A 9,119-nucleotide genomic window follows, 5' to 3' on the forward strand; every position below is an offset into this window, starting at 1 on the left:
CTCCAACAGGACGACTACGTGTGACTGCAGGTTGTGTTCACGCTGAAGCGATGGAAGATCTTGTCCTGAACCTCTACAAGAGCAAGAAGGAGACAAAGAGAAGTCATGTGAGGTTTGGTTGAGCAAAAGCTCCTTCAGTAAAACTGTGTTCGCATCTTATCACAGTTCTGGAAGTTGCAGTTTGGAAACAGAGAAACGACACTTTGGTTTTCCCTCCAGTGTTTAATAAACGTGTCAGACAGCCCAGCAGGAGCTTTCTACAAGCTGCAGCGCCTTCAAACCCACTGTGACTGTGTTTGTTAATGCTGTCAGCCACACTGAATATGAGCCTCAACGGAGAACATGCAGGAGCTCTGCAGGATGATCTTCACTCACATGAGACCAACAACAGTCATGTTCTCACCTCTGATGTGTCCCTCACAGGGGACTTCTAGAAAACCAATAAAAGGTCATTTTATGGTATATTGTCCCAAAAATATATAAAATAAAATAATATGTGAGAAAAAGGTGAGAATGTGACATTATGAATGTAAAATGATATTTTCAGCTGATTCACAGTAAAGCTGCAGTTTTATGGTCGTATGTTGTAAAGGAACACATTACAAACTGAAAAACTACAGGTTTGTTTTATAGCCTGTTTTGTTTTTTAAAAAATACACATTTCTGGGTTTTTTGTGATTTTTTTTTTCTTCCATTTGTTCCAGTATCTTTTTCGTTGCTCCTCTTGGAGCTGCAGGGCATCGGTCATGGGCCCAATAAGTTTTATATTTTCTATTATGAGGTGAAAAGGTTCCGTGTGGGAGGCTGGTTCTGTAACCAGAACTTGTTCGGGCCTTCTGGGCTGATGTCATAAAGATTTTCAGGAGATAAGCATCATCAGCATCCAAAATACACCAACATGAAGGAGCAGCTGATGCTAAAGCCCAAAGTTTTATAGATTACATCCGTTACGTCTGAGCGAGTGAGCAGGACCAAGACATGTGTCCGTAGTCTGCTACTGTTTCCCCACATCGTCTCCAGCAGTGTGCCGGGAATAAATAGTGGGATTAAAATAATAATAATAATAATAATAGATTAAATTAATACATTTTTTTTCTGGGGGCTGCAGGTGGCGCAGTGGTTAGCACTGTCGCCTCACAGCTAGAGCCGGTTCACGTCCCGGTGAGGACACCCGGGATCTTCCTGCGTGGAGTCTCCATGTTCTCCCCGTGCAGCGTGGGTTCTCTCCGGGTTCTCCGGCTTCCTCCCACAGTCCAGAAACATGCTGAGGTTAATTGGTGATTGTAAATTGTCCGTAGGTGTGAATGTGAGTGTGCTTGGTTGTCTGTCTCTAAGTGTAGCCCTGTGATAGACTGGTTACCTGTCCAGGTGAACCTGCCTTCACCCTGAGTCAGCTGGATAGGCTCCGCCCCCCATGACCCTGGTGAGGATGAAGGTGTAGAGATGATGGATGGATGATCCCTTTGGTAGGGTACCTCAGGTTCCTCTGTGCTGGCCTCTTCTAGCTCAGTTTGTAGAATAAGTTGCATCAAACTCACATAAACATGTCGGCTAATGAAGGTTTGTCATTGTTGGTACAGAAGACAACATCTGGACCCACATCAGACTCTTTGCTGCACTAGATGAATCCGACTCACCTCCTTCTGCTTCAAAGCTTCAGATGCTGGTAACAGCTTCTGTTTGTGCATCTCGTCCATGATGGCGGGTTCTCTGTCTCTCTGCTTGTTTCGGCTTGTTTCCTCTCATTATGGGATGAATCCCACTGTGTGTGTGTGTGTGTGTGTGTGTGTGTGTGTGTGTGTGTGTGTGTGTGTGTGTAGATGCAGATGATCCAGTTGATCTTCATTATTCCCAACTTCAACTGAAATTTCTTCTTCTCACTCTTCTTCTTCTTCTTCCTCCCTGACTCTTGTTTCTGGTCCTCACTGATCTGAGAACAGCCAGTAATGTCTTGCCATGAAATGAAGAAATGAAAAGATCTGTTCTGGCTTTAACACTAACAGGACAGGTGATCAGGTGACCTCCTCAGAGTTTATACATGACTGATGCATTGATGAGTGAGTAGATCTAATACAGAGATATCACTCGGTACCTGTGGTTCTGTCCCAGACCCAGACCGTAGAGGCTTTTCTTGGTGAGCAACACAAACCAGACGCTCCAGAAGCAACAAGATCTGCACAAACATGACCGCTGCCACATACGTGCACGTGTCACATTACAGATGTGTATGACACATCTGTAATGTGACATATACACATGAGATGGGATTCATTGTGTTCACTTTTCCTTCCCTCTCTGTCTTTTCTGACCTGGTTCCTGTTGGGTCACCACATAATGAACGTCTTACAGAAAAGAGCAACGTCCAGCTCCAGATGACCAGCGCTGGGACACGGGTCAGCGTGCACATCTACAAAACGGCACATAAACCTGATTAACGTGATGAAGTCAGAAGACAGAAGTTGAAGTGACGCTCATGTCAGCGGTCATCTGGAGAGTCTGAGCCTGTTGGACTGTGGGTTAAATGATCCTCTTTAGTTTCCTTTTTAGTTTTCTCTTCTTTGCTCAGCACTCATTCTTTTGTCTTCTTGTCAGACTTTAACATCTCCTGTAAAAGCTCACATTTGGTTCTGCTCGTTCCCACCAGAACAGCTGCAGACGGTCCAGAACCGTAGTTTCTATACTGGCTGCACAACATCTGCATTTAGTCGGCGTCTGCCAGTGATTCTGCTCTCCAGTTCCTTCCCGGTGAGTTCCAGTTGCACTATCATGGCTGTGCCTGTGTCTTGAGCTGGTCAGCTCCTCATTTAGGATAACCATCAGCCTGCTCCCTCGTATCCAGGTCCATCTGCTGCTGCTGCCGGTTCCTGGTGGCTCAAACCTCAGCGTGCTAATCACTGCCTGGTGGCTTCCTCTCCAGAATAGCAGGACAACTTGTTCTATTTTTTATCTGCTGTGGTCACCTTTCCAGTGAAGATCGTTGTGTGACTTCCTCCAGGAGTCCTGATGAGTTCATCTTGTGAATCCTGCTGGTCTGGGACCCAGAGGCGCCCCCTGCTGCTGACACCAGTGACTCTCATGTTCAGGTAGCTAATAGCACAAATACCGACAGCTCACTGACTTCAGCTTTCAGAGCAGAGTCCTCCTGCAGCAGGAACGTTCAGGATCGTGCAGCTAAAAGCTTCTCAGTTTAAAGTCATGCAGTAAAACAGCATCAGATTCACACAGAATATCTGCAGCACTGTGCTGAGTTTCCTGTTTCCCTCTCGAGCCGCCTCAGCAGAGCGTCGTCCAGCATCTCGTCTGATAAGGTTTCAAACAGGACATCCTGGTCCATGTCTTTTCACAGGTGTCCTGTAGCAGCACACCTACACCAGTAGGTCCTGTTGGGTCTGTGTGCTGGAGGCTGTCGTGAATCCTTTAAACTGGACATTATATGCAAACGTCCAGCCGGTGTTCCAGGTTTCTGTCTGACTTTGTGTCCACGAGAACCACCAGAGTGTCAGAGAGGGAACACACTGAGTTCTGTCTATTTGGGTTTGTTCCTCCTGAATCAGAGTCTAGAAAAGGCCTGATACCGGCACAGGAACCACCGGTCCACAGCTTCACAGTTTAACTTCTGCTCTACGTCAACGACCTGAAAACAGCCTCAGAAAACGGCTTCTCGGTTCAAATCTGTCTGAGATCAGGAGGAACTGTTGGTCTGTGGATAAGCATGTGACTTCACAAAGTCCTCATAGAAACAAATCTGAATTATTATATTTTTAAATAATTGCCAGGTGGAGTCATTGTGTGTGTTTGTACAGAAGCATGATGCTTATTGGGATCACCAGGAGTCTGGGTTCAGACGCTGACGTTACCTGAAACACGGTGCTGCGTTTACTAGACTCTGTTCATTTTATTCTGAAAATCAACATCAGGTTGCTCCTCTGTGACATCCTGTGTGATGTAGCTCTCATACTGCACAGATGATCACTAGTAATATAAGTTTAATAGTCTGGGTCTCTGTGAAGCCGTTTAAACTCAGACTTACATTAAAACAGACTAACGATGAGCAGAACTTGGGTCAGATTTTGCCCGTTTTGCTGCGTCTTCATGATTTAAAACCAAAGTAAAGCACACTGAGTCAAGTGGGACGTATTTATTAGGAGCTTTTAAAGTGAAGTTTTGCCTAAATAGCACATAATTATTAACAGATTAAATGTATTGCAACATCTCACATGTCTGGGGATCAACTACCAGCCAAGCGAGTGGATTTCACAAGCAAAGGGATCATTAATACAAAACCAGGTCTGCTGAGAATGAAGGAACTCTAGTTGGATCACATCTCTGTTCTCACTCAGCTCCTGTCAACCCTTCTGTCCTAATCCACCTTCTCATCCTCCTGCTGTCTGGCTCTCTGGTGCCCTCTAGTGGCCTCCTGGTGCAGGTCAGGCAGCAGTGACCAGGTGTGTAACTGTAGGTTTTATCAGCTGATATTTTGCCCTCTGTGCAGACAATGCACTCTGCAGAATGTAAAGCTGCATTCGCTGCACAGGATCAATGAAAATGGGAAAGTATTTATTAGATGCCTTCTATATCGGGAGGAACATTTTAAAAACCTTCTGTATGACAGCCAAAGGCCCTTTCAGACACTCAGGATCAGTACATGGTGCATTCAGGTGTCGACTAAACGAGCATCAAACACATTTCAGTGCACAGCAGACCAGCTGATCACTGTAGGTGAGGTGTTTTCTTTGCATGTTGATGCAAGGAAAGTTCACACAAATACAACATTTGGCTGGTCTATAAATATCAGATCTATAAGAGCTTGTATAGCAGAGGACCAGGAGCAGGCTGAGGGGAGAGGATCCACAGGTTTAGTGCTTCACCTCCAGGACGGTCGTATTTAATGCAAAGCTGTAAAAAAGAGAAAAGTTTCAGGAGAAAAGGCAGCATATAGACATTGACTTAACACATAACAGGCAAAACCCTCTATATATGTATATATGTGTATCTGTATATATGAATATATGTGTATCTATATATATGAATATATGTGTATCTATATATATGTATATATGTGTATCTATATATATGTATATATGTGTATCTATATATATGTATATATGTGTATCTATATATGTATATATGTGTATCTATATATATGCTTGCAGAGGTGACAGGTAGCTGTAAACATTTCTCCTTTCAGGTTTTGTCTTCAGAGAAAAAACAAAACAATATAAAATCTACAGAGCTCCAAATCAATCTGAGGTCTTTTTATGCCACAATTTAGTCTGTGTTATTCAATATTTTATACTATTAATTATCTTATTTACATTTAGTAAGAGACAAGAAGAAAAAAGAAAAAAAAACACACTCAACAAATACAAAATCATGTGAAAACAATACAGCCGTCCTCAGATGTGTTCACAGCCTCCCATTAAAGAAGGAAACAGCAGCTTCAGTCACTGGAATCAGCTGAAATGGACAAAAGTAGTAATAAATAAAAAATCATGACGTTGCTTTGAACTGTGGTTCAACAGAAATACTGAAAAAAACAAATAAAACCAATCAAACCAGCCTGATGGAGCTGTGAACTAACATGTAGCTGAACAGCCCTCTGAGCCAATCACTGCCATCAGGTGTTTCTGTAACTCTCAGTCAGACTTCTGCACCTGTTGACAGGTGTTCTGGTCCACTGCTCATCAGCAAAGGCCTCTCATTGGTCCGCTGCTCATCAGCAAAGGCCTCTCATTGGTCCGCTGCTCATCAGCAAAGGCCTCTCATTGGTCCAGGACAGATTTTTTATTATTTATTCTTTCCAACCACAATTCAAAGCAGCGTCTTATTTCACTAAATTATAATTTAACAATTTTTTATTTGTTATTACTTTTTCCAGTTTCTGGTTGTTTCAGTGACTGTTGTGGATTTTGCCTTTTCTCTGATAGAAGCAGATGAACACATGTGAGGACGTCTGTACATCGTGTTCATCGTGTCCACGCTCAGCTAACCGCTCAGTGTTTGTGATAATCTCAGAGTAATCTAGTTTCATATCACCTCAAGATATTGAATTATATATATTGAATTTCCCTTCTGGGATAAATAAAGTATTTTTCACTTCATATTCCTAAAACAAAGTAAACATGTGAGTTGATCCATGAAGGAACGAGACAGTAAAACGTATCACACAACATACATCCTCACAGCTCAGTGTGCTGCTGCATTGATTCATGTGTCAGACACAGACGATGAGGAGAAGAGGCTTGAATGCAGAGATCCAGCTGCATTAGAGCCTGTTTTTAAATGTCAGAGTGACATGAAGAAACGAGGAGCGTGTGCAGAGTCCAGCAGGCAGCAGGAAAAGCCTTCCTGTGACGTCAGTGTGACTGATAGTTTATCTCATGGGGCCTCCTGCTCTGCAGAGCCGCTGCCTCTGACTGATTAGGAGCTGCGCTGTAATCTGGGAGCACAGCTGAACAAGGTGAACAAACACGACACGCTTCTACCAGACTAACTGTACAGTAATGAACGAATGAAGGGAAGCAGATGTTGTCTCCACTTCAGAGTAACACATGGGATCCAGCAGGTGAGCCTCCTGAGAGTCGTACAGGTTTAGTGGTGAGACCAACGGCTGCGTCTTCATTAGCTCAAAGCTTAGATGAATGTTGAAGCATGTATGGACAGAACAGGAGCTCAGATTGAAGGTTTTAACCAGGCACCAGCTCACTAAAGCATTAAATGTCAAAGCTTCACGATAACCTGCAATCTGATGGCAAAGGTCACCAAAGGTCACCAAAGGTCACCAAAGGTCACCGGACAAAAGCAGAAACACCGTTTTTAAACTGTTAAACAAAACTTAATATTTCAAGACAGCAGTTTTTGTTGGCAGGATAAAACTAAAGCTGTGGCCTCGTGTTTCACGCTCAGCAGCCTGGATCTTCACAACATCTAACATCTAAACCAGGGGGGTCCAGTCCTGGTCCTCCAGGGCCACGGTCCTGCATGTTCTAGATGTTTCCTTCTTCCAACGCACCTGATTCAAATGATCAGGATCGTTATCAGGCTTCTGCAGAGCTTGATGATGAGCTGATTTATTAGAAAGCGTTCTGTGTGTTTAGTTCTGTATGATAGTGACCTGCAGCCACACGGTTCAGAAAACATCACGAGTTAACTTCTGTGTTTTCAGCCTTTCTGTTAACGTGAGCTCAAAGACTTCAGTTTTATTTTGTCTACTTGTTTAAAACAGCAGATTCATCTAAACTAATTTATCTTTAACATGTCCTGAGATATCGTCATCCAAACATAACATCAATTTTTAATGTATATATACTTAATATGTCAAACTGAACTTTCACACAGGTCATTTTAAATAGTTTATGATATTAAAAACATTTTAAGTGTTAACATTAAGTTAGTTTAGAGATTAAAGGAACACTTCTGAAAATCCGGCGTTCCCTCATGAAGACATGTTTGTGAAGCTCTTGTCTGCAGAACATCAGAATAAATCTGTTCGTCTGAATCCTCCTCAGTGTAATAAATTAAGAACATATCAGTAGTGAGAAGATCAAACTTCTGTTGTTTTGCTGGACGTTGAAAAGCAGCCAGAAGGGGGCAGAGAAGCCTCAGCTTTAAACGTACTCCTGGTACCGTTCCCTCACATCCTTCTGTGTGTTCCTGACGTTTCATTTCCATACTGTGAAGTTTTAATTGGCAGCTCCACACATCTGATTTCAGCGCTTTTAACTCGACTGTTTGCAAATGTGCAAAAAGTCAAACAGCGCTGCTGTTCAGAGCGTGTGCACGTAAGATTATCTACTTAAGTCGAGGGAGCTGAACTAATATACTTGGGGGTAAACATGGTGTTTGTCAGGCAAACAGAGTTAACAGTTAATACACACTCATGACTCTAAAGCAGTACACACACGGCTGGATGCAGCCAGCGAGGCGTGGCCTTGCATCGCCTCCTGGAGGGGGAAATCCTGACTGCCTGGGGCAAACAGCACCGGGGCCGGAGTCATGCTGGTGCTAATCCATGCTAATGTAGCTTTACTGCCAGCAGGCCTTATAAAAGTCTCCCTGCTTTTGTTAGGATGGAAATGTTGTCTTCCGTGTTCTTTCAAACACCCACCAGGTGCGTTTAGTGTCCACCTCCGAGTGGCATTCAGGGACTGACTAACGTGTGGGCCTGACGGACACGCTGTCTGCTTCTAAATCAGCTTTATGTAAATCCTGCTCATATGTGAGAGAATAATGGAGTGAGGAGAAGTTCTCAGGAGATCTGAGCTGTGAGTTTGTTGTGTCGCATTGAGCAGAGCTCCACCTAGAAACAGGAGCAAACATGATCCTCAGCTCAACCTTCAGCCTTTTTATTTAAATGTTCAAGAGTGAAGCCGTGTTATGTATGAAAACAACATTATTTAGTGATGATGTCAAGAGCAGGCCCAGTCATTTGTGTCAGGATGAAGCAGAAGTTATCTGGACCTTGTTCTTCTCAACAGCGCCACCTACTGAACTGGATAACTCAGGGAGGAGCAGGTTTTGATGTAAGGAAAGAAAGCAGTGTCTGGGTGGAACAATCCTTTAAAACTACAGCTCTGATGACACTGTTATGTCACCTCATAATGACCTAATTATGCTAATGACACAGTCTGCTAAATGTGCAACTCTAAGCAACAAAGTTAGTGCTGCAGAAAAATGACTGAGTTGAACAAACCTCTGAAACTACAAATATTTGTACATAAGTAATAATTTTGATTAAAATAGCCTCTAAAACCACAACTTGTTAGTTAGAAAGTATTATTTGGGTCAAACAAACCTCTGAAACTACAAATATTTGTACATAAAGAAGTATTTCTTTATGGAATTACCCTTTAAAACCGGAACTTATTAGATGGAAAGTACGACTCTGGTGGAATAACCCTTTCAAACTCCAAATATTTGTACATAAAGAGGTATTCTTGATGGAAATAACCTACAAAACCACATCATGTGAGGTAGAAAGGACCATTTCTGGTGGAATGAACCTTTAAAATGACTAGTATTTGTATATGAAGTACTATTTTTGATGGAATGAACCTTTAAGACCGTAGTTTGTTAGCTAGAAAGTCGTTTTTAAGGTGGAATAAACCATCATTTTTATG

This window comes from Stegastes partitus, unplaced genomic scaffold (assembly GCF_000690725.1).
Source record: "Stegastes partitus isolate 25-593 unplaced genomic scaffold, Stegastes_partitus-1.0.2 Scaffold1037, whole genome shotgun sequence".
NCBI lineage: Eukaryota > Metazoa > Chordata > Actinopteri > Pomacentridae > Stegastes > Stegastes partitus.